This window comes from Cucumis melo, chromosome 6 (genome assembly GCF_025177605.1).
Source record: "Cucumis melo cultivar AY chromosome 6, USDA_Cmelo_AY_1.0, whole genome shotgun sequence".
Taxonomy (NCBI): Eukaryota; Viridiplantae; Streptophyta; class Magnoliopsida; order Cucurbitales; family Cucurbitaceae; genus Cucumis; species Cucumis melo.
The window spans coordinates 10068334-10096072 of NC_066862.1; positions in this window are offsets into that span (position 1 = coordinate 10068334).

Consider the following 27739-nt stretch of genomic DNA (forward strand, 5'->3'; position numbering starts at 1 on the left):
AATAGTGGATTAGTAGGACTTAAGAAGCAAGAGGTAATCTCTAGGGTAAAACGGTATTTTGACCTAATCGAGGTTATGAATAAGAATTTAGTTTGTAGATTGGACGTTAAAAACAATTGTTTAATAGTGGGTTAGTAGGACTTAAGAAGCAAGAGGTAATCTCTAGGGTAAAACGATATTTTAACCTAATCGAGGTTATGAATAACCTGTAAATGAATAACTTACTAACCATGGTTATATCAGATGGACACGAATATATCTATAGTGAGGGGAGTGCAACTACGAAACTTTAGTGCAATGATTTGTTAGTTAACGAATGTTAATTAGCTCGGTCTAAAATGGTTTAGCCAATTAATCTCGGATCATTAGAGCCCATGATCTATAGGTCCATTAGGTTCCTCTCTGCTAGCTCATATGGAATTAACTTAGAACAATATGTTAGATTAGTTCGAATAGTTTGAATTAGGTAAGAAGAGAGAAATCAACAAGTATATATGATATAGCGGTCTGTTATCAATTTAGAGATAGATCTTTATATTTGAATATGATTTAAATATAAAAATTATGAATGCAAATTCACATCCAGTCGAAAAATTATGAAAATGGTAAAAATTGTAAAAAGTCAAAGGGTTGATTTTTGACTTTGAAAAGTCAAATTTTGATCAGCTATATATTCAAATATGATTTGAATTTCAAAAAAATGAATGCAGATTCATGCTTGGGAAGTCGAAATTAGTCGAGAAGGACAAAATGGTAAAAAAGTCAAATTATGACTTTGACTTGAATGGCAAAATGACAATTTTACTTTTTCGCTAAAGTTAGTAGGAAAATCCAACATTTTGTTGGATAATCCCACTGACTCTTAGCGAGCTATATGGAGGCTCATAATGATGACACCAAGTCCACTAAGCAAAAGTGCATTGTTGCATAATTCCACCAACTATTTAGTGGGCTATGTGTGGAAGTTTATGGCAATGACACTAAACCCACTAAGAGTTAATGAAATGTGAGGTGTTAGACTTTGGTGAGTTGTCTACTTAAAGGGTGAATTTTCAAATATGCAAAATCTTTTTGGCATTTTTAGTTTATTTGTCTTTAAAAATAAAATGAAAACTTACCAAAATTCTCCAACTCTAATCCAAAATTTCATCCATATCTCTCTCTCAAATCCTTCACTCATCAAGTCCCACAATCGTTCTAAATCCAAAAACTAGCAGGTCAACACTAATGATGGGCCAAATCATGTTTAGGTAGAGTATAGCATGGTATGGGAGCTTCAAAGATATGAGTTTTCTGTAACCCTAATTTAATTTAATTAGTATAGTAATGCATGTTAACTTCTAATATATAAGATTAGATTCAATTAGGATAAAATTGATCCATATTCCGCTCTATATGTCTACCGTATCCAACATGTTATAAAATGTTTTAAATTATACAAAAGGTTAAATTGCATATTAAAAGAAAAGGGTTTTCAAAAATAGAAAAAATGACAAACTATTTACATTCCATAGAACAAAACCACTAAACAAAAAAATTTATCACACTTGATATTTCTATGAAATGTAAATATTTTGTCAAATGTTCTATTTTTTACAATTTCTCAAAAAAAAAAAAAAGTTTAAACTTTGTGTTTTAAGTTAAAAAGATCATTAAATTTTTAAAAGTTTCAAAACTATTCTTAAACTCTTAAAATGGTTCAAGAATTCTCTTACGTTAGTTTTTGGATGAAATTCGTTTGAGTTTTGTTTAAAAAACACCCATAAACTATTAGAAATATTCATAAATACCCTCAAACTTAAATAAAAAAATAAATATAATATTCTGATCGTTGTTATTTCAATTGAAACTATTAGTACCTCAGTGTAGAAAGAACTCCATTTAAGAAAAAAAAAAAAAGAAAAAGAGTTTAGTATGTATGGTCATAAATTTGTCTGAAGTTTTTCAATTGTGTTTGTGTGTGCACCTGTGATATGTGGCTGGTGTGAAGTGTAGCATACTAATTAAATGAAAATTTTTTCACTTCTTTTCCTACAATATGAGTCTGAGTCTACTCTAAAGGCAGCCAGTGATTCGAAGTCCTATAGACTGAAATGGCTAAATTTACATGAAAATGGACGTCCAACACGCCAAAACATTACTTTTTTCTATTTTTCCTTGTAAATGATTTTCAATGTGCATGTGCACGTGCGGCGTGCATGTGTGTTACAAATAATCGATCTCATTTTTCCATCTTTACAATTTTTACACCAATTTTCTCAACAATTAAAAAATATTTTGAGTGAAAGCATAAAATCTCATCAAATTCTAAAATATTTTTTTCCCTTAAAACATATTAAAATAATAAATAGCCAAATAATAATAAAAAAAAGGCTATTAAAGTCTACATGCTATGGTGTTTTCCCTTTCCCCAAATGGTGTCACATATGCTGAAACATTTGCTTTGATTTAAAGGTTGATAATTGTAGATTTAATTTTTTTGCCTCTAAAGATGGTAATCGAGTGGCTCATAAATTGGCTAATCATGCTTTTCCTTTGGAGTCTTCATGTTTGGATTGATATTGTTCCCTCTTGGCTTTCTTATATTGTGAAGGCTGAGATGGGATTTATTGGTATTTCTGGTGTATTGGTTTGATTGTTTGTTTGTCATAAAAAATATACTAAAGTATAGTTTTGTTAAAACATTTAAGTTCTAAAATCCCTCGCGGCTTTCATTATTCTATTTATTCTTATTATAACCTATATGTACTGAAGTGTCCAATCTTATTTGTTTATTTTTGTATCGAGTAATAGATGGAAGAAGGAATAAGGAAAATAGAGATAAGTAAGAAGGTAGGAACAACTTTCGCTTAAATACTAATAAGGGTACTTTTTAAGGTTTTATATTATTTTTAAACGTTTGAAAATTTAGGAATATTTTGACACAAAAGATTAACTATTTCCATCTAAAACTAACTTAAAAGGTATTTTTAAACTTATTTGGGAAATTGCCAAAAATAGGTTAAAAAAGGAAGGTTAAAAGACTTTTGGGATAGTTTATAAAAAGGTAGAGTTTTAGAACAAGTAAGGTGGTGAATGGGCAAAAATGCCCTTCATTACATTTCTCAACCTTTTCCCTTCTCTTCCACATAAATAAATAAATAAAAAAAAGGAAAACCCATTTTCACGTTTCCCATCTTTCTTCATTTGTTTCATCGCAACAAAAAAGAAGAACCTAAGACAAAACCCATTCGCGTTGAGCTTATACTCCAGTGCATATCATGCTACTTCGGTGCCATTCGTCACTCCATGAAGTTCTCGTGCTATCTGGTGAGTTTTTAATTTTTTTTGTTTTTTTTTGTTATTTTTTCCCATTGAACTGTGTTGTGTATATTTTTTTTCCTCTTCTCTTGGTGTAACATTGAAATGTTAAGTGTATAACCATAATATAATTTTTAATTGTTTCAAATTGATTTAGGGTTGTTTCAGAGTTGTTCCAAAGCATGTCAGCAAGTTATTTGTTATTTTTTTTTCATCTCGCAAACATCTCGCAGACATCTCGTAGGTTATTAAGTTCAAATGGTTAATCTGAGATGAATTATATACTTGTGCCTATGTGATTTAGAGTGCCTTTAGCTATTGTTTTTTAATCTCGCAAATAAGTCATACACTATTTTTATGTGATATGTCAACTTCTAAGTTCAAATCAATTTTTGCAAGAACTAAAAAGCTTAAGGTGGTTTAAGGATGTCACATGTTCGGATTTTAGTGCGTTATGGTGGTGCATGGGATGAGGGACGAAAATATGAAGGAGGCGTGTTAAAAGGCATTATCGTTAGTAAAGAAATAACACACAAAGATTTACAGGATGAATTATATGACCTTGCAGAAGTTGACTCTATAGAGTTCGACATAAAAATAAGATGCATATATGAGATAAAAGTGGAAAATGAAGCTCCTCCATTTGAGTTAAGCAATGACCGTGATTTGAAGTTTTATATTCTTAGTGAAAATCCATTGGAGGTCCCCCTATACGTATCATTTGAGCCTAGAAGCAATCAAAGCAAGAAAGTGTTAAACAAATATTACAATTCAGTATCCAGGAGCAACAAAGTTCATAGCTTAAACCCTCATCCTCCAATTGCAATGGATACATTAGATGAGAATGAAATTGATATTAATGAAGTTCAGGTTGGCTTGTGTGATAACATGATAGGGACCACTTCAGCTATATGGGAATCATATAATTCATATGATTCAAAAGATGATACTTTTACACGGAAATCAGTTGAGATGAACAATGAATCGTTTGACATCCCACAACAAAGAGATGCTCTTACAAAAGATTGCAAAGGAAAAGCTAAAGTTCACTACATCTCCTCTAGTCGAAAGTTGAAGATAAAAGAAGTGATTGGTCCGAAGAAAGCTCTACAAGTGAGGAGTTGGATGTAGGACAAATATTTTTTTGCAAGAGAGATTTGTCAATGAGACTAAGTGTGTTGGCAATAATTTTTTTTTTCAGTTTATAGTAAAAAAGTCTACAAAAGAGGTTTCTTTTGTTAGATGCATCGACAACAAGTTTGATTGAAGATTGCGAGCGGTGAGATTGAAGGATTCAAATATATTCAAGATTAAAAAGTATGTCAAAGTTCATTCGTGTTCTCTTGAGTTTTTGAATCGTAACCATAGGCAAGCAAAATCTTGGGTTGTTGGAGAATTAATAAAGTCCAAATTCAAGGGAGTCGGTCGCCTATACAAACCACGTGATATCATAGAAGACATAAGGCAAGACTATGGCATAAATATGAGTTATGAAAAAGCATGATCTGCCAGATAAAATGCATATGAACGAGTGCGAGGGTCTCCTGAAGAGTCATATAATCTATTGCGTAGATATGGTGAAGCACTCAAACTTACAAATCCAGGTACAATATTTCACATGGAACTCGAAGATGATCGTTTCTTCAAATATCTTTTTATGGCCGTTGGTCCATGTATCAGAGGATTTTTAAATTGCATTAGACTGGTCATATTCATGGATGAAACATTTCTTAAGAACAAATATTGGGGTCAGTTGACAGTTTCAGTTTGCTTAGATGGTAACAATCAGATTTATCCTCTAGCTTTCAAGTAGTTTATAGAGAAACAGATGACTTAATTCAGTGGTTCTTAGAAAAATTGAAAGGTGCAATAGGGGAGGTTCCTAATCTAGGCTTCGTGACAGATAGGAAAACATGCTTCTCTAAAGGTAATTTATCAGTTTTCCCCTCTGCATTCCACGACCTTTGTGTCCAACATTTGACTCAAAATTTTCATGATAAATATAAGAATGACACGGTTGCTACTTTATTTTACAATGCATCGAGAACATATCGTGAATCAATGTTTTTAGAAGCATTGAGAAGTATTCTTGCATTTCTTAATGGTTCAGGAAAATATTTAAATGACGTTGCAATAGCACGGTGGTCTCGTGTTCACTGCCCAGGAAGACGATATAACATGATGACAACAAATATAGCAGAGTCCATGAATTCTATACTGAAAGAACCTAGAGATTTGCCTATTGCTTCATTCCTTGAACATGTTCGAGCTTTGTTATAGCGTTGGTTTTGGGAACATCGAGAAGAAGGCATTAAAGTGACGTCTACATTGACTAAATGGGCAAAGTTAGTTCTACAAAAGAAAAAAAGAACAGACTTTGACAATGAAGGTTAACCCAATTTACTGTCACCAATTTCATGTCAAAGATTTAGATAAGGAGGAGGTCGTAAATCTTCACACTCAAGAGTGCACTTGTAAGGAGTTTCAAGCTGAGAAATTACCATGCTCACATGCTATTGCTGAGCACAGGATCGCAATATAAATGTTTATACTTTATGTGCTAATTATTACACTAATGAATGTGTGTTGGCAGCATATGCGGAGGCCGTTTACCTAGTTAGGAATCAGTCAAATTGGAAGACAAGTGAAGACTACGTACATATGACTGTTTTACCTTCGAAAGTAGTCAAAAGAGTTGGTCGACCGAAGAAAAAGAGGATTCCAAGCGTCGGTGAAGCTCCGAAATTTCATAACTGTGGTCAATGTAAAGAAATAGGTCACAAAAGATTAACGTGTACCAATCCAATTTCATACACCGAGAAGTCGAGCATACAAGATTAGAAATTTTTCTGACAATGTTGATTTTTTTGTACTGAAACATGCTTTAGTTTGTTATTTCACATACTTATTAACATTAAACTTTAGAGTAACGTTCAAACTGTTTCTTAGTTTGTTATTTTTCGTGAATTGGTTTGAATTTATTTACAGCTTTTGGGCTTTCTATTGTTAGCTTTCGTATGACTTCAACACGATAATGTAATTGATGAACAGTAGTCAGTGTGTACTCTGCTTTCATTCATTAAGACCTTTTTAACAGAGAGCTACTGCTGAACTCAAAAAAATCAAATCCTTTTGATTAATAATTCGGTTCTTTGTATAATAATTCGGTTTTGTGAAGAAGCCTCTGGTATATTTGTTTGTTTATTGCAGCAGTAGAAATTTCATCCTTCAAATCTCTGCTTATTCTGTGATAGAAAGTGGTGATTGTAGATTGCACTGTTACATACATGGATTTTGTTCAGGAGGAACTCTCTCAATTTTACCCTCCTTGAAAAAATGGTTATTCTCTTTTACTGTTTTAGGTAATGGAGCCATGTGGGCTACTCTTGCTTTGTTATATAAAGGCCCTCATTGCCATCTTCTCCCTTTCCCAATTCTAACTCTCATTTTTGTTGAAGGAACCTGGTAGATTTATGGTCAAACTGTTGGGGAGGTAAGAACAGTTTTGGACATGCATGAGCGCAAAGCTTTGGCTCGAGAATCAGACACTTTTATTGCTTTTCCTGGTAATTTTATGGAGAATCCATGCCAACGGCTTTCTACATAGTTGTACATTATTGTTTATTAATTATTGCAGCATTTTTTTTGTTCAGTTCATTAGCTAGGAGGTTGCCTCATAATTGGAAGATTTATTGGAATAAGTTTGGTTTTCTTGTTAGCTTGAATTGTGGTATGAGAAGATTGTTTCTAGGTCTTGATCTGCTGCAAGTGCGGCATAATGGTTCAATTTGTACTCATTTAGAAGAGGAAGATATATGTTTCAACTATTTTAAGTTGTTTTTCTTGTGTAAGCTTAGTACAAGATGTACTGTTTCTACTTATGTGATTCTTTGCATGACCAAGTAAGCTGGTACGGTAAATGTGCTCTTTATTCCTCAGGTTTCTGTTTGGATATTAGAATCAAATGTGTTAGAAGATATCATAGAGAAAGAACCTAAAGAGCAAAAGAAAATGAGGGATTTCTTGGAGGTAACTCCTGTAAAAAAGTACGCAAAAATGAAGGACCATACATTAATGATAATGGAACTAGATGGTAACAAGAGAACAACAATTCAATTAAATGGCTGCATCATTGAGGCTGTTTCAGCAGCAGACTTGCCTTCTAAAAAATGGTAGCTTCTTTCATATTTCTCTTGTTTTCTTGTTTTTATAAGATTTAAATCTCATGGAACTGATACAAAAACTTGATTCTGAGGGACTTTGAGTATTTTGGTTTAATGCTTGTAATATGCCCATGACACATGATACTCATGAACATGTTTGTAAAGTTTTATTACTCAATCAAGACACTTAAGGATATAATGATAATGATGATCTTCATGCTCAAAATTTGTCTTGCATATACATGCTTCTCTCATTCTAATTGCTTGTCCTTGAGATGCTGAATTCAATTCTAATAACTTCAACCCTAGTCATTGGTCCATATTCTCTCAATAACTTGTGTTTTACATAAGTAATCAAACTAGTTAAATCTTGAAATGAATTTGAGTTAGTTAGTGTTTATATCCCCAGAAGAAATTAAGTTGCACCATTTTCTGAATTCCTTCTGATAAGAAATGGTTGAAATTGTGGTAGCTCATGACTATGCATACAAGTAAAATTAGTAGTGTGTACTGTTATGAGACCTAGTGCTTTTCAAAAGCTACTCCTATCATCACCCTCTTGTATTAAGTGATAGATTTTTTAATTATCTAACTGTTTTTTGTTGTTCATTGCATATTCATTCCTCTAAATTGACTCTACACGATATAGCTGTTAACATGTTGATATTCTTTATTTATGGAAACTGCAAAATATTTGTTTTGTTATCTTGAAGGAAAATATTTGAGTTATATGATCAGAATTCAAGTTTTCCTTTTATTATTCTTCTGAGACTTCCATCTTTTTAATTTGAGTATTGGTATTTCAGGGTGAAAAGGTTCCCTTTAATATTGGAAAATAGGACCTCTGTTATATAGCAAATCCTTCTTCTTTGCGTGAAGAAAAAAATTTAGCGAGAGGTTTCATCTGAGTTCAGATTCTGGACTGATGAAGGGACGCTTTGTTGGAATTTGTTGATGTCAAGGTTCTTTTTTGATGCCACAAGCAATGAAGGGCTAATGAAATCTTTACATGTCAAGATTCTTTTTCCTGTGAATCTCCAATTTATACTTGTTTATGACGACAACTTTTACTTGCTCCTTGTAACTGGAGTTTAATAACAATTTGGGAGCCAATTGTAGAAGCACTTCCCCTTTTTTTAAAAGTGGGTGTCTTGCAAAAGTAATGGTCATTGTAGACTTAAAGTAACTAAATAAATGATGAAAAGCTAAAGCAAAACAAGCTATCAATGATAACAAACTAAAAAGAAACTAAGAGAAAGCGACTTCTCAAAAATAGTAATCCAAACATGTTATAACTTTCAGAGGAGACAATTTTTAGTTAGTTAAATTAATGAGTCTATAACAATCAATGAGAAAATTTAGATAAAGTATAAACATTATGATCCTAATAATTATGCATTCATATGAGCGTGAAACGTAGTTATACTGCTGTGGAAGAATGTTCAACCTTGTAACATTAACAGAGAAGTAGAACAAATGAAAAAAAAAAAGAATTATGTATTTCCTCTTTTGTTGATCTCCTGTGAAACATAACACCATGATACCAATAAACTAAAAAATTAAATTCATATAGCACAGATATGCTCTATCATGTTCCTGCTCACTTGCAAGTTTTGAATGCAAGTTATATAACTTGGTGACAACTTCAATTTACCTACAGGTAGTTTTGTAAACAAATATGATATTTGAATGTCGTCAATTGATCATTCATAAACTACACTTGTGCATTATAGAGAATAATCGATACTTGTGATTTATGTACATATTTCGCAACATACATGATATACAACTCCTACAAATCTCGCAACAAAATTCAATACATAGAAGTGTTGGTCCATAATTGAACTGCCAATTGTTTTCTAAAGTAAGACATGTTTTCTTGACATAATGTATCTAAATCAAAACCAGCAGCTATGTACTCAAAATACTTAATGGAGAATACGCCACAATCACTATTATTTCTTTGTAGTGGAATGGAGTCGACAATGACAACTGGCCAAGGTTCCTTGTATGTCGATGATCCACCTCTCTTAGCAAAGAATCTAGTACTATCTAACAAATTTGGCACTAACTCTCGAATCGGCAGTAATATATTTCTCATCTCTTCGGCACTTGTAAGCGATGGAAGCGAATCCCATACCTTGACTTGACAACTTACCAAATCTAAGCATAATAGAACCCAATGTTTAGCATGGACATTGAATGGAGAGTAAACATAACAACACTTGTCCAAGGATCTTGGAAGTCCTCTTTCGACCCGACAACATAGTCAACCAACCTATACTCTTCCTTCCAATCAAACGGGCAATTCTCTTTAATACATTCTTTGTATCCAGGCCACTTCGCAACTAAAAGTCGTTGCAAAGAAAAAAAATACAAATGCAAACATCAGGTCGAAAGATAAATATCAAACGTAAATACATACATAAAGTAACGTTACGATTACAAACCATGAAGATTGTGTCTACAGTTGTGAAGTTTTGAACAGAAGGTATCTCGACTGCCTTAATCTTGAAGCGAATGAAAAGAAAAAGTGCATTCAAATGCTAATAGAAACAAAAGTAAGCAATAAATGTATAGAACTATAACAATAAAAAAAATTATAATAAGATAATCTCTTACCTCATCCGTCAACCATCGACGACACATAAACAAGTCTCTGAAAAAATCTTTGATTTTTTTCCATGAAAAGTTTCACGCACCTCATCGTTTGTACGTTTTTCTATAATCCAAACTTTAAGTCTATCTAAATCGACGTCAAGTATTTTGTGCATGGGATCAAAAACAATTGGTTCACACTGAGAGGTAGTGGTGGTTGATGTCGTAGACCGTTTAGGTAGAGTTGTGAATGGGGTTGAGAGGTAAACACTTGCACGTTTCCTACGGGCGGGCCGAACGTGTGGTCGTTGTGTGAAAAATTGTTCTATCTTTGTGACGTTTGAATCAAAATGAGTAAGAAGTTTTTTCCCATTGTCCTCAATTTCAACCTCATTGTCAACGACATCTATTGGCTCCTCTAAACCAATTTGAACCTTCTTCACCAACATGTCGATTGGTTTCTCTAACTCAATATTAACCTTCACTACATTACTTGTGTCATCCTCGTTTGGCATCCTCAACCAAGGAGGGGTACCGACGATGTGAACATCTTTGTCGTCCTACAGAAGCTTATAATGCATTAGTGTGGATAATGATAGAAATTAAACATCAATATTAGCAAGAACATGGAACCAAACCTTCTTTTTGACTTCAATGTGTTTCACCCCATTACTTGTGTCATCCTCTTTTGGCATCCTCAACCAATGATGGATACCGCATGTGTCAACATCTTCGGTCTTGGCATCCACTTCTTCACTTTCTAGTGTATAATCTACTAAGCCTTCAAACCTCTTGCGGTCTCCTTCATGACTCTATGGAAGCTCAAAATGAATTATTGTGGATAACGATAGAAAGTAAACATCAAGATTAGTGAGAACATGCAACTTAACGTATGAGTAATTACCAAATATCAAACATGCAACATTAACAATTTGATTCCTAACCTTTTTTTAAAGTCCAATGTGCTTCAATATGGTTGATATCATGCCCTTTAATTTGTCAATATCTGATTTTAGACTAGTAAGTTGTCCTTCAACAACCGCTACTCGTTCTTGGAGATTCCGAATAGTCTTTTTCATCTTAGATTTGACTTCTGGTTTTTACTCTTTTTGAAGTCACCTCCATTATTATTAACTTCTCTTCTTCTTTTTGAACCATCATTCTTCGACTGAACAATGGTACATGAGCGGAGGTTTTCAAAAAGTTCACCTGAAGTAATTCTCAACTGCTCCTCTTCAGGTGTCATCTTAATGACAACCTTAATTATTAACTACAAAGAGAAAAGGCAAATGTATTTAGGACAAATAAATAAGCACAAAATCATGTGATCCTTAAGTTAGTTACTATTGCTTGCTACTTACCTTGACGAGTCAAACATCTGGCTTATAGTTTGGGACTTTGGTGATTGTTGGCACACCCACCTCAGCATTCGTGGTATGGCATCATCGTTTAGCTTATCTACACCACATCTAATGATGGTTGGTATAGATTCATATGCCCAAACCTATTCACTACAAAAAATGGAGGTTTTCAGCACGCCAACAAAGACGTCAGCATAAAGAACGTCGGGAATAAGTGTATTCCCGATGCTATGAACATGGCGTCGGGAGAGGCATTGGGAATACACTTTTTTCCAACGCATCAAACACGCGTCGGTCACACGACGTCGGAAATAGGCCAAATTAATTTAAAAAACATTTTATTTCCAACGTAGTGCAGAGCGCGTCGAGAACGACATCGGGAATAATGGTATTTTCGATGCGGTGCGACTACGTCGGGAAATCCCCTTTATAAACGATTCAGTTCTGTATTTCACAGAACTGAAACTGAAAGGGGAAAGGGAGGAGAGAACTGCAGGCTTCCGTTCCATCGTCATTACCGTCGCCGCCTTCCGTTCAGTCGTCGTTACCGTCCTTCGTCATCGTCTGCCACCTTAGGTAAGTTTAAATATAAAGTTTGTTTAGTTTAAATTTATGTTTTAGGGTTTTTTTTAGGAGAATTGTTTTAGGATTTTCTTTTGGAATAGATTTTTGTTTGTTAAATGTATTTTTGTATAGAATGTGTGTAATTTGTGGTTGAATTTAAATTTGAAGAGTTTAGGGTTTATGATTTATGATTTATAGTTAATTTCAAAATTGAAGTGGGGGGGGGGGGTTATAGTTAAATTGAAATTTGAATGGTTTAGGGTTTAGAGTTTATAGTTAAATTGAAAATTGAATTGGGGGAGGGGGGGTTTATAGTTGAAATGAAAATTGAAATTGGAGGGGGGTTATAGTTAAATCAAAAATTGAATTGATGGGGGGTTTATAGTTAAATTGAAAATTGAATTGGGGGGAGGGGTTATGGTTGCATTCAAATTTGAAGGGGGGTTTATGTTTTGAATTGAAAATGTAATATGTGTGTTAAGATTTGTTTTGGCTATCCTGCAGTTATGATAGTCTGTTTGTGTCGAATATTTTTATTGTTGATTTGAGATGGCTATCCTGCAGTTATGGTAGCTTTTTTGTTTTGAATTTTTTTCTGTTTGGAATGGCTATCCTGCAGTTATGGTAGCCTTTTTTGTTTTGAATTTGCTTCTGTGTGGGATGGTTTCAAGGGGTGGTAGTAGGATAGCTTGAAGTATTTTGTTGTTAATAATTAGGTTGTGTTGGCTATCCTGCAGTTAAGGTAGCCTCTGTAGTCTGGAGGGGTTTGTAGGATGCGAAGATTTTGAAGTATTTTGTTGTTAATAATTAGGTTGTGTTGGCTATCTTGGAGTTATGGTAGCCTCTATAGTTTGAAGTTAGTTATTGAAAAATAGTGAAAATTCAAGGGAGTAAGTTATGGATGTGAGAGAGTGAGAGAGATATGTTTCTAATCAAACCTATTTATGTTTTAGGGACTTAAACGATGGATAAGGGTTGGATGAAACTTAGAAATAAGTTCTCCCTTGAGTATAGGCATGGAGTGACCCAATTTTTAGAATTTGCCAAGTTTCACGTTGATGCTTACTAACGATTAAGGTGTCCATGCAAGAGATGTTTGAATTTAAATTGGAGCTCATTAGAAGGTGTCAAACGACATTTACTGACTAATGGAATATCCCCCTACTACACAGAATGAGTGTATCATGAAGAGTCATTAAGCTCTAGAGGTACAGAAAACTTTGAGAAAGGAACTAGTAGTAATCCTTTTGATGAAGGAACTAGTAGTAGGAAATTTAATGAAGAAGGTGATATGTTTGGTATGTTAAATGATTTACAAGCCTTTATTGAACATGAAGAGGAAACAGAAGAATTTCGTTTGGAAGATGAAATGCCGATGAATGTTGGGGTAGATATAGTTGAAGATAAAACAAATAATATATTTCAGGACTTATTGAATGAAGCACGTAATGAGTTGTACCCCGGTTGTTCTGAATTTTCGTTGTTGAATTTTTTGGTTAAGTTGATGCATGTGAAAGTTCTAAATGGTTGGAGTAACAAGTCGTTCGACATGTTGTTAGAACTCTTAAGAGCAACATTTCCAATGTGTAGTACTACTATACCTAGTTCATTTTATGAAGCAAAACGAAAATTTCGTGACTTGAACTTGGGATACGAGACTATTCACGTGTGCAAGTATGACTGTGTATTGTATTGGAAAGAATTTGCTGATTTACAACATTGTCCTACATGTAGCGAGGCTAGGTACAAGGTTAATCATAATAGAGGGAAAAAATTCCGCAAAAGGTATTGCACCACTTTCTTTTGGTACCTAGATTACATTGCTTGTTTGTATCGCAGGAAGGGTCTGCTGACATGAGATGACATAGGGATAAACGTGTTGAAACAGATGACGTCTTGAGACATCCAGCTGATGTAGAGGGGTAGAAGCACTTTGATTATGAATTTCCTAATTTTGCTTCTGATCCACAGAACGTGCGTTTGGGCTTGGCTTCAGATGGGTTTAACTCATTTGGTCAAATGAGTACCTTGTACAGTATGTGACCACAACCATTATATTTATCTAGTTTATATATTTTGATTCTAGCTATGTGTTCGCATTTGCTTATTGAATGTTTGTTTTCTATGTCCACAGCTATTATGTCATCGTCATATCAACGTAATAATTTTATGGAGACGGACGCTATGTTCCTCGAGTTTGAGGACGATTTAGATAACATCGCGGGAGGGTCGTCATCTTTGGGTGACAATACAGGTGAGTCTAAGAATTTTCTTCATTTTAACTTACGATTATTTCATGTTCTTTTTTCTAACATTATATGTTATTATCGATTTATTGAGCAGGGTCTTCTTCTCAACAACCTGCGACTCCGACTCCTAGGAGACGTGCGCAGTCTCGACTCTTAGAGTTAGAGCGCCACGTTGCGGTGCATTCCGATGACAATCGCCCGTGGAGCGGAGAAGCCTATTTCTCCATACGCCGTTTGCTTTAGCCAGGCGATAGGCGTGTGCGTGCGAAAGACATTTCCCATCTGCTGTCTTAAGTGGGCGGATGTTGGGAGAGAATACATTGAGGTCGTCAAGGGCAACCTCCAGGTAATTAAGTGAACTACACATTTATGATTTCATTTGAAACATATCTAACTTTAACCAATCTAATGTGTTATGTTTGTAATGTGTAGCGATTGGGTGTGCTTGACTTCAATGATCAAGCAATGAATAGGTTTGTTGAGCATTAGATGCTCACAACCTTTAAAGAGTTCCGGGACGACTATCACATACATTTCAAAAAGTACAACAACCCGGAGGAGGCTCGTGCCAACCAACCAAACACATTGGTTGGACGTCATGAGGATTGGCACTTCCTCTATGACCAAGCTGTGCATTCCAGGTATTTGTCATGATTAATTATGATAACAAGTTTTAATATGTATAAGAAATAAACAATATAATTGTTTTAATGCAGGAGCAATCACAGACGAACAAGGCTGCTAGACAGAAGCAGCCTTACAATCATAATAGCGGGTCCAAGTCGTTTCTACAACGACAGTATGAGCTCGCTAAGAGAAAAGGAGAGTCGGTCGATCGTGTGGAGTTGTTCTGGAAAACACACGTTCGAGTTGGGACGTTCGTGTCGCAGGCCGTCGAGGATGCGCATGTAAGTTATGCCCTTATTAATTATCCACTTTCATTATATATTTTTGCGCGTTACCTAACATAGTTATTAAATTTGTTACAGAATCAAATGCTGAAACTCCAATCCCAGCCTACCCTAAAGGGTAGTCAGCCACTCTCTGAGGATGAGATATGTGATCAGGTGTTGGGTAGACGACCATGCTACTCAAAAGGCCTTGGTTGGGGACCCAAGCCGAAGGCTCGCAGAACGACAAGTGCGAGCAGTTCGTCGACATCTTGTTCGCAGTCCACAAAAAAAGAGATTGAATTACAAGCTAAACTTAATGAAACTTTGGAACGGATTGACGTACAAGATAGAAATCACCAAGTGTTAGCTTCACAAGTGGAAACAATGAAAAAGATGATAGAAGAATTTATTCGTGCACAACAGGGACCACCACATGATCCCTAGCTCTGCGGTACGTATATATGTGTCTATATATACAGTGAACATATGGATATATGTACTAAACTTAGTTACTTTTATATCATTTTAGGACCGAAGGTATAGAATGACGCATACGCACCTCGTTGGGAGACTTTTTGTTATGTTTGTGTTTTCTTGTATTATGAGAACTACATTTTTTATATTAAACTTACTAATATTTTGTGAACTTATTTGTATTATTAATTTTAATTTTTTTAATTTGTGTTTGTATATTTCTTAATTTATTAATTTATATTCAATTTGTTTTAATTTAATCCAAAACGTTGGGAAAAATATTTGAGCAATCTGAAACGTCGTTGTGAATGTTTGAGCAAAATATTTTAGAAAAAAAATAGAAATGAAATATTAAAAACAATATATAAAAAGAATTTCCCGATGCAATGAAACGTCGGAACTATAATGCATAAGAGATGTCGAGGAAGGTTGTCATGACGCACAAAAGACGTCGGGAAAAAACGTCGAAAGAGACATTCCCGACGTCACCTTTGCCGACGTTTTTTTAGGTATCGGGAGAGGCATTCCTGACGCCGTACCCACACGACATCGGAAATGCCTCTTCTGACTCGGTTCTCCCGACGTTTATCCCAACGTCGTGATATACGTCGGCATATCCTTTCCCAACGTATTTTTCATTTTCACCGACATTTTTGAGCGTCAGGAGTGCCCCTGTCTCTTATAGTGATTCCACATTTGACAAACAAGTTTAGGAAGTACCCCAAGATATATATAGATATATAAATGTATGCATAAGTTTTGAAGTAGGAAGTAGCATACCTGTAATGCATGCGGAAATCCAATGATAGTATATTTCGCCTTAGTTGATTTCTTCTTTCCCTTGACATGTTACATGTCCAAGGCTGTTTTTAAGGCACTTAGTGAGGGTCCAAAAACAATCCCGCCCCAATCGTAATTATTAAATGTATTCCAATCATCGGCAATCTTAACAAAATTTCGGTCCACTTTGGTTCGCCTATCTTTTCTAATAAATATAGCTCTATAAAGTACACAACAAAGCTAATTTCACCATCTCATCGTCATCACCCTCGTATTCCAAAAAATATATCCTCTAAGTCGCTTACATAAATACACTTTTTCTCTTTGAAGAACTTCTCTAACAAGCTAGTTTTTCCAACCAACTGAATAGACTCCTCTTTGGGACCCCATAGACCCGTTATGATGTTAAACTCTCTCCTACCAAAAGTAAAAACAACGCCCCCTAGTAAGAAACTTATATGATCCTTTCTTTCATCTTCCACCTCCCTTAACAATAAGTAGTGGATGAGTGGTCCACTAAAGACAATATTTAGGTCCAAAAAGTGCCCAAACTTTGTTTTCCTAAATAAGGTTAATTAATCTGATTTGAGTTTGGCCTTAATATTACGTGTTGTCTTCTCTAAATGAGACAAACAACTTACTAGGGCATAAAAATAATGGGAAGGATCAATCTTGCACACGGGTCCGTCAGTTGATGTCATAACTGAAGCCTGAACAAAAAAAGGAACATGAAATATAATTGCATAAGGGACTTACTAAACATGTCATAACAACATGGTGAAAGTTTGGAATGTGCAAGATGCATGTGAGATGCGTGTGAGATACGTGCGAGAAATGTGCGAGATAAACCATAAGGGCCTAAAAGACTTACTACGCATGCAAAGAATAACTCCAAATGGATTAGGAGGTGTACCAATTTGATTTTGATATAAATAATGAAAGTTTGGAATGTACGAGATACATGCTAGATATGTGCGAGATAAACCATGAGGGCTTAAGAGACTTACTAAGCATGCAAAGAATCACTTTGAATGGATTAGGAGGTGTACCAATTTGATTTTGAAATAAATAGTGAAAGTTTGGAATGTGCGAGATATGTGCGAGATAAACCATGAGGGCCTAAGAGACTTACTAAACATGCAAAGAATCACTCTAAATAGATTAGAAGGTGTACCAATTTGATTTTGAAATAAATAGTGAAAGTTTGGAAGGTGCAAGATACGTGCGAGAGAAACCATGAGGGCCTAAGAGACTTACTAAACATGCATAGAATCACTCCAAATGGATTAGGAGGGGTATCAATTTCATTTCGAAATAAATAGTGAAAGTTTGGAATGTGTGAGATGTATGGGAGATGTGTGCGAGATAAACCATGAGGGCCTAACAGACTTACTAAACATGCAAAGAATCACTATAAATGGATTAGGAGGTGTACCAATTTGATTTTGAAATTAGTGAAAGTTTGAAAGGTGCGTGACACGTGCGAGATACGTGCGAGATAAACCATGAGGTCTAAGAGACTTACTAAACATGCATAAAATCACTCTAAATGGATTAGGAGGTGTACCAATTTGATTTTAAAATAAATAGTGAAAGTTTGGAAGGTGCGAGATATGTGCGAGATAAACCATGAGGGCCTAAGAGACTTACTAAACATGCATAGAATCACTCCAAATGGATTAAGAGACTTACTAACCTTGCATAAAAACAATCCAAAGTAATGCATAAAAAAAGTTGAAAACAAACAGATACTTTGGACAAAAACAGTTAGTGCTTCATTTAAAAAATGTAATTAAACTTTTAAAACAATCCAAACTAATGCATATCCCTTCCGTTATGTATATCATCACCTCTCTCCTTTACTCCAATTTATCACCTAACACTTCTTCATATTCATTATTTGTATATACTTACCTCTTCAAACCCAAATTCTCAACGTTTCCATCCTTATTTGCATGTAATCTAAAATTATCAACTCACATTCAACTATTTAAAATCTTATTAATAGACTTAAGTGTTAATTGTTCAATCATTCTCCTTTCTTCTTACAAACAAACTACCTCAAATTAAATAGAGTAGTTTTTTAAACCTTTTATTATGCTCATGAGCTATATGGACCAATACATCATTCATAGTATTTCAAAATTCAAAGTTACAGAGAAACCCAACAAAAGTGCAGATGATAGAAAGTGATCAAAGAGAAAGACAAAGTGGTTTGAGAAGCATCCATAGCGGCATGAAAAATTGCTCACAATATAAGACAATACACAATAGATAGAAAGCAATGTAGATAAAAAAAAAAAAGCTCATTGCTGAATAAAGGAGCTTCAATTGCACTATTAAGAGGCAACCAATTCAGAGTTAAAGAAGGGATCCAAAGAAAAAGGAGCAAAATGCCAACTATATTGCAAAAGTCAGATGTTTACACCCCTGTGACAAATCGAATGACAAAACTGGTATTAGAAGAAAGTTCCAAAGAAATCAGAATAAAGTAGCTTCAATCGCACTTATCTTCAGAAGATCACCTCAATCATATGTTAAGTTAATCGAAGTCATCTTACCTCATTCGATCGTGTAAATAATGTAAATAGTGAATAATTCTATGTCCAAGTATAGACCAAACCAATTTCTCCTCTTAAACCCTCTATTACTATTGCTTACTCCTCCTCTATTTGACCCAACTAAACCCTCTATTTCAATTCATTTCACTACCCATTTAACTTTCTAAGAACCTAAACCAAACTTTGACTAAACTAATTTCCAGCAAATAAGTCGATTCCAAAATAGCCTAAACCAGACGAATGAAACTCACAACAAAAATACCTAAACCAAACATTTACAGCAAATAAATTGAAAATGGGTTAGAGATAAAACTCACCGAAATAAGAGAAATTGCTCAAAGTTGATTGAATGGTTCGAAAAGGAGAAGCGACGAAATGCACTGGAGGACCGACAAACGGCCGAAATATCTTCGAAGAGCAGATCGAGAAATTTCAAAAGCCAACAAAAGGTGATTTTTTTTTTACTTCAGGTGTTCTACACGAAAGAGAAGGGAAAGGGAAAACTGTTTATGTGGAAGAGAAGGGAAAGGGAAAGAAGAAGAGAAATTTAATGAATAGCATTTTTGTCTATTCACCTCTAAATTGTCCTAAAACTCTTCCGTTTAAAAAATTATCCCAAAAGTCATTTAACCCTTCTTTTCTAACCTATTTTTGGCAATTACCCAACTTATTTTGGAAGATTAAGGGTAATTTTGATACTTTTGAAAGTTTAATAGTACTTTTGACATAAAGTACAAGTTTATAGGTCAACTATAATTTAGTCTACACAAAATACACATAAATTTTGTATTTTGTCTAAAATATCGTCAAACTTTCAAAATTTTCAAAACACACTATTTTCTTGTATTGATGATCATATTATTGTTGTTTTTGTTATATAATTTTCTCTGCCTTGTTGGGCTTTTGGTTGTTAGCGTATTGGATCACTTGAGAGATCATATTTTCTTTCCCTTTCTTGTTAGGGGTGTAAATAAGTTGGTTGAGTTGGGTTGTCGATTATTTATTTATTTATTTTATTTTTTAACTATATTTTTATTGACTTAAAATACTTAAATTTGTTCGCAACACATATTAGTAACCAAGATTATATAAAACTCAAATGTTAAAGATCAAAATTCAACATATCTATTACAAACTTCGTAATAATATATATGAATTATAATCTTTATAAGCTTTAATATATAATTTTTAATAAAATTAAGAATTCTGGTTGGGTTGGGTCAACCCGAATTTTAAAAATGTAACTCAAACCCAACCCAACCTAACTCAACTCTTACAATTTGTGTTAGGTAGTCTAGGTTGGTTTGGGTTATTTGAACACCCTTAGTATCTCGTTGCATATTTTATTATTATCTTAAATCCTATTATGCATTTTCATGATTGCAATAAATATCTACACAAGCTTCTAAAGTAAATACTTCATCTGATCTAATTACTTGTGAATTTATCAATGAGGATCCAAGCAAACAACTTAAGTTAGATGACAAGATTACACATAGGATAAAAGATGCATTATGCACAATTCTATCATGTTGCTTAAATCTTAGGATTTGTTTATTGTGTTCAAATTTTTATCTCTCTTGTCCAAGTGCAAGCGAAAGAAAAGGTTTCCTATGTAAGTCAGAGTCGAACACATTGTTTTATGATAATAAAATTATAATGCTTAGTTTTTGCCATATCCGGTACTCATACAATATCAAAATTATATTCAATGCAATAATGGATATGGTGATGAGTAGGTATAGATGAAATTGAACTTACTTAGTACAAACATAAGAATAAGCGAAGGAAAATGTTCTATGGTACTACCGTGAAATGAAAAGTTGAGGTGATAATTTCATATAATTAACTTCAAATTAAGGCGAGCAACCTTTTAATGTTTTCGTGGCATATATTCACCTTTCGGGATATAACGTTGAAGTTTAAATATGTAATTTTCATCTAAGTAATTTGAATGTGACATCCATGTTTCAATCTCTATTTAAGGCAAGCTATCTCAGAAGGAATGTAATTTCCGAAGCGAAAGTGTATTGAACGCCGTGCAAAATGAAATTCAATTTGTAAAACCCTAAAACAACAATTCAGAGAAAACAAAAATTAAAACATGCTTCTATGGAGAAAAAGATGTAAAGAAACTAACCTTTGTAGAATCTTAAAGAACTCTCTTCCAAACACCACGAAGTCTTCCTTGTTATTCTTCAGGTAAAGAATCACAGAGAGTTGTGGGCTTCTGTAATTTGGTGAGGGAAATATTAAGAGAGTTCTATTTTTTTTTTTTTTAATGCAGAGAGATCGTATATATCAAAGAAAGGCAGAGATCTCAACCAACTTAAAAAGATGAAGGGAAGTTATCAAAAATAACTCCTTCATTCTCTCTACATGTTGGAGTTATTTTATTAATTAAATATAATAAAATTAATATAAATTTAATTCATATTATATCTCATATAATATAAGCTTTATATTATATCTCATATAATATAAGCTTTATATTATATCTCATATAATATAAGCAATGGTTTAAATCTCTCATATAATCTATAGTGCTAATATAAATTGTACCCATATTAATTTAACCTATAATTATTTATTAATCTTATTCATATTATTATTATTATTATTATTATTATTATTATTATTATTATTATTATTATTATTATTATTATTATTATTATTATCCGAATCATATTCAAATATTAACTTCTCTGGAAAACTTTAGATCATAATGTATCATATACATTATATTAATTGTATCATATACAATTTATTTCCTTTAATCAATTTGAACAATTCAAATTAAACCAAAATAAATTTGATTCTCATTTATCCTTATTAAGCTAATAAGGGGACCTTATAGACCTACAGATTGAAGCTCCAATCATATGAGATTAATTAATTAAACTCTTTAATTAATTAATCGTCATTCATTAACTATCAGTCATTCTACTAAAGACTAATAGTTGCAATCTTCTTATTGTAGATATATTTTTGTGTCCATTAGATATAACCAATCAACAGTGTAATGACCCTTCACAAATTGCTCGTAAGTACAACTAGGCCAAAAATTACCGTTTTGCTCTTGTAGTTACATCTAACTCCTTAAGTACCACTGATTTCTCTAATGAACAATAATTATAGTCCCACTCTAACTGAACTCCTCTCGGGCCAAGAAAGGGTGTGGCGCCACATTGTTCAAGTCCTGGAATCAGCCCTTAAGAGAGCAATTTCTCTACTTAGCAATTTCTCTACTTACTCTATCTATAGAGAAGGAGTGAATTCCTTCTTGCGTAGCTGTGTTCTCAGCTTCCCAATAAGACGAATCCTCAAAATGGTAGACATATTGAGTCGGCGACATAAGCCACTCTCACCCATGCAAATCAAAGTACTACCTTCATAGACAGGAGTTCACAACTCACTGAGGATTTAGGTCAAGTCACCTATGGTCATCTTGGTAAAATGTAGTCTCAACTAGTAACGGTGTTAATAAGAGAGACTATTCATTTCATGGTTCGATTTTATACAAACTCTTTATATAGAATACCCCCGCTCTAATGTCTCGACATGAATGATTAGAATCAAATCATTTGTAACACTTTACAACAATTGTAACAACTACAAGACAGGCCGTATTCGCAGTGTCACCAGGATAAGGTATCCAACCTTATCCATCTACTACAGACCATTTAGGTTATCACTTAAACATGATCCACTTGTATGTCTCCACATACATGTTTAAGTTACAAAAAATAACCTTGGATGTTTGTTTATTGGTTTTGTGGGTTAATGCAACTAAATGTCAAATAAAATAAAACACTTTATTTTATTAGATAAATGAAATGTTTGTATAATATATACAATTACAAACTACAAGACCACGAGATTTAGGGCATCAACCCCAACAATCTCTTGGTGTCAAATGTCTCACACACTTGCATTTATGATATGTATGATAATGTTTAAACCGAACAACTGATTTTATTTATAAAATTCATTTCTTTGCTTGTTAATGAGGTCGATCTTAATCATTTACTCTCTCGAGTATTTAACTATCAATACTTGACTCTTTTCCTTCGAATAGAATTAGGCGTTGAGTTTAACTCATATTAAAACAAAATGACAATTTCATTCATTAATACTTTTCAAACATAATATTTTCAAACTTCATTTTAATCATACTACAGAAGAAATGGAAAGGAATAGTGAAATATAATTGCATTCACAATAACAACTTTAGGTCTCTCAACTATCAAATTCACAATACAAATACAATAAAAATAGAAAATACAAATTGAAGATAAATGTGCCAAGCGGTAGAATGTAATTTCTTGCATTCTTTGGCTTCATGGTTCTCTTTTCGAATGTTAGGAAGTGGTTATTTCGAACTCCATTTATAATCTCACAAATTTTCAAGCTCTCACCTAAAGCTTAGTGAAAAGAGAAAGGGAAAAAGAATAACAATGGCAGATTTGATAGAGCTTCAGGAAGATAGTTTCAACTCAAAAAGTTTGTATTTGAATTAGAGCTCTTGATGCCTATCTATAAACGTTGAGAGTGTGAAGCAGCATATGGGATCTAAAATTTACATTAAATTCCTATGTATCATTACATCGTTGCACTTTCTCCCTTGCGTTATTTTAAATGTTTCCTACATTTATGCTGACATCTTTACCAACTCGATTATCTTGTAGTGATTCTCATTACTTCATCGCATGGTTGGTTGATGTGAGCTTCTCTTTAACGTCTAATGCTACTCGTTCCTTTTTCCGCTTTATCATTCGTTTAACCATAAAAATATCATAATACCCAAACATTTTGTCTTTTGCAACTCCTATATCACATAGTTTATCTTTTTCATGTAATTCATCGCATCTTATCTTATTTATCTCTCAATTCTTCTTCATTAAGTAAAAGGCTATTATAACTTATATTTCTACAAGTTATCAACTTCTCGTTTCTTATGGTTAATATTATTCTAGTTGGTTGTATATATCCTTCCTTGTGTTAATGATTATATTATTTGTTTCCCTTGATCTTGAGTGCTCTACGAAGTAGCTGTGTGAAGATCGACAAAGTTTGTGACATTATATAATCAATATAAATTGTGTGTCCATAAATATAATCAATGTAAACAATTCAATAATTCACGAGTTGTTCGTAAATACAGTTTAAGTCAAAATTTCCATTTCACAATTGTAATTATATTTTCCTAATCTTCTTATGAACAATTTGTTTATGATTCAACCATAAATTAAGTCCTTTTTTAGATGGTGAGAGAGTGAAGTTCCTTGTCGTTCAAGTTCCAAAATCAACAGTTAATTAAATTTTTCATCTACTTATCCTATGTAAGATCGAGCTACACATGATCATCTTGTGAAATATGAATCTCATAAATTAACAAGTTTACATATAGAGATTAATTATTTCGTTGTCAAGTCTTATACAAACTATTTATATACGACACATGTGTTCACATGAACGATTTGGACCATGCGGTTTGTAACTATTAGAAAGTGAGTGGTATCTATAGTTTCAAAAGGTTCAGCCACTAAGCTTTCTTCATGTACTATATATCTTTAGGTTAGTACTTGAGCATGATTCACATGTATGTTCGAATATTGTTCAAGGTTACATACCCCAACCTTGGATTTAATTTGATTTTTTTTTTTTTGTATATATGGCCCATTTTTAGGGGGCCTAAACGAAATTTGGTCCATTTTTTTAAGTGAATAAAAAGTGGTCTCCTGTTTATGTCAACACCATATGAAATTACCAATTTACCCTTAAATTCAACCCATGCCTCCTAGGGCCACTTGCTCCTCGTTGTAGGATAGATGCTCCTCGCTACTCAACCCACGTTACTCGTTAGACTTCTTAACATAAACTTTATTTACTATTATTTTAATCAATATACTCGATATAAGATACAAGCTACACGATATTCAATCCCATCTTTGCTCGTTCATGCATGATGTACAATTAATGTATGTACAAAAGCCACAATAAGGAAAAAATCATAACAATTGGCACAATCCGGTCTAATCAAATTAATGAAAATCATTTTATAAACATACAACACCAATTGTACATTTTTATTCAAACACAAACACATAAACTGATGTAATTTTCCTAATAAGAAAAAATCTAACCCATCTTAAGAGTACAACTGAAACCTTTGAAACAATCAACAAATAGTAAGACAATTTGGAAGTGTTGTTGAATTCAATCAAGTAAGTTGCTATGAAATAAAATTTGTATTTCTCTGTGTATGAACGTTTGCCAACGAGGATTAACTTTGTATGGGACGAATAGAGAGTAAACAAGTAGGGAGTAACTGTTAAGATGGACTAACATGAAGCAAGTAAACATGTAGTTTACTATTAGAAATAATGTGGAGAGTGAATCGTGTGATGTGTAGTTACTAGCGTGTATCGAGTATCAATTAAAGTGTAGCGAGTATCGAGTAACTTACAGAATGTAACGAGTATCAAGTATATAGGATTTTTTCACAAGTATTCACTTTTTGGTATCTTGTTTACTTTTATTGAATGATGGAAAAGAAAATATATTCATGTTATTCACTGACACCTGGGATGAGGAGAAGCAATGTAAAAGTGGAGAATGCTTGAAGGATGTCCAAGTCCCGAGCAAATTGACAAGTGACACACTTAAAGAACTTGTACATATAGTCATTAAAGTTAATGCATCAAAGTTAAGAGTTGTTTTGCTTATGAAGTATAAGTTGGATTTTGATTCTCTAATGGCAGTAATAGAAGATGATGACGATGTTCAATTTCTTCTTATTATACGTAAGTGTTGTGAAGGCTCATCAGGAAAAACCATCTAATAACATTGAGATTTGCATCAGAAGTCTCTTTAGAAAATGACATAGTATACGTACAAGTTCTCTTTAGAAAATGACATTGAATACCCATGGCAGAGATATGATGTTGGTCACGATAATGTGGCAGTTGGCGAGGAATTGAATGGTAATGGTGTTGAGACATGTGTAACTGAGACTACCACTACCAATGTACCACCACCACTATCGAACACAAACCAAAATGTACCTTTTAAGGTTGAGTTCATGTAACATTAATGCAGATAATGGTCATTATTAGACTGATGAGGAACATGCTACTTTTATTCCAAATGATTTCGTACTTGTGTTTGTGTTCAGGACGCGCTTGTTCAAACCCAATCTAATCCACCAAATGTGTCATCGAGCAGTGGGAGCAGAAACGTTAATCTAGTATTTCCCCATTAGTAGGGTCTTTCCTAGATTGTAGTGTCGAGAAAAAATGGATTTTCTTCGATAAAGGTGATATAAAATTGAGATTGGCAATGTTTCCTATTAAGAACGACTTCGAGTTGTGGGTTAGGAAATCGAATAAAAACTTATATAGTGTGCGATGTATTCTCTCGACGTGTAAATGGGTTATTCGTGCAACCATAATAGAAGGTTGTGATATATTTAAGATTAGTAAGTGCACACTAGAGCGCACATGTAACATTGAGGCTTCGAATCACAATCACTAGGCATGGCGTGCTAGAAAAAAAATGCAATTGTCCTTGAAAGAGGAACTTCGAAAGAATTGTGTGCCTTGTTGAAATTGTAAAACTATATTCGAAATTGAACTTGAGGAGAATAAATACTTCAAATATGTCTTCATGGCACCGTGTTTGAGCTTTAAGGATTCAAAACTATCGTCTAGTTATAATAGTAGACGATACTCATTTGAAGGATAACACACCAAGGAACATTGTTGGTTGGTTGTATGCATTGACATATTTTATAGTCAACGAACAATCAATCTTGGACGTGGTTCATGTTAAGTCTTAAATATGCATTAAAAGAATGTCCATCAACTCTTGTGTTCATCTCAAACCAACATAACTCCTGGTGACACTACAAATACGACATGCTTATTACCCTAGTTGAGACCACATTTCACAAGGATGACCATAGGTGTTTTGGCCTGAATCTTGAGTGAGTTGTGAACTTTTGCCTATGAAGGCGATCCTTTGATCTGCATGGATGAGAGTGGCTTATGTCGTCGACTCAATAGGTCTACCATTTTAAGAATTCGTCCGATTGGGGAGTTGAAAACACAGCTACACAAGAAGGAATTCACTCATTCTCTATAAATAGAGTATGTAGTGAAATTACTATCTTAAAGGTTGATTGTCAGGAGTTGAACAATGTGGTGTCATACCCTCTCTTCGCCTGAGAAGAGTTCAGTTATAGTGAGACTATAACTTATTATTCATTAGAGGGATTAGTGGTACTTAAGGAGTTAAATGTAACTCAGGGGCAAAATGGTAATTACACTGTTGATTGGTTATATCTAATGGACACATAAATATATCTACAGTCAGAAGAGTGTAACTATTAATATTTAGTGGAATGACTGATAGTTACTGAATAAAGATTAATTAAAGAATTTAATCAATTAATCTTGTATCATTGGAGCTTCCATTTGTAAATCTATAAGGTCTCCTTGTTAGATCAATAAGGATAAATGAGAATCAAATTTATCTTGAGTTAATTTGAATTGTTCAAATTGATTAAAGGAAATAAATTGTATATGATATACATTTAATATAATGCTTTTGATACATTATAATATAAAGTGAGAGAAATAAATATTTGAATATGATTCAAATAATATCAATAATATGAATATGAATAAGATTCATAAATAAACTATAGGTTAAAATTATATGGATTTGATTCATATTAGAACTATAAGTCATATGGGAGGACTAAACAATTGGTAATATTATATATGATATAAT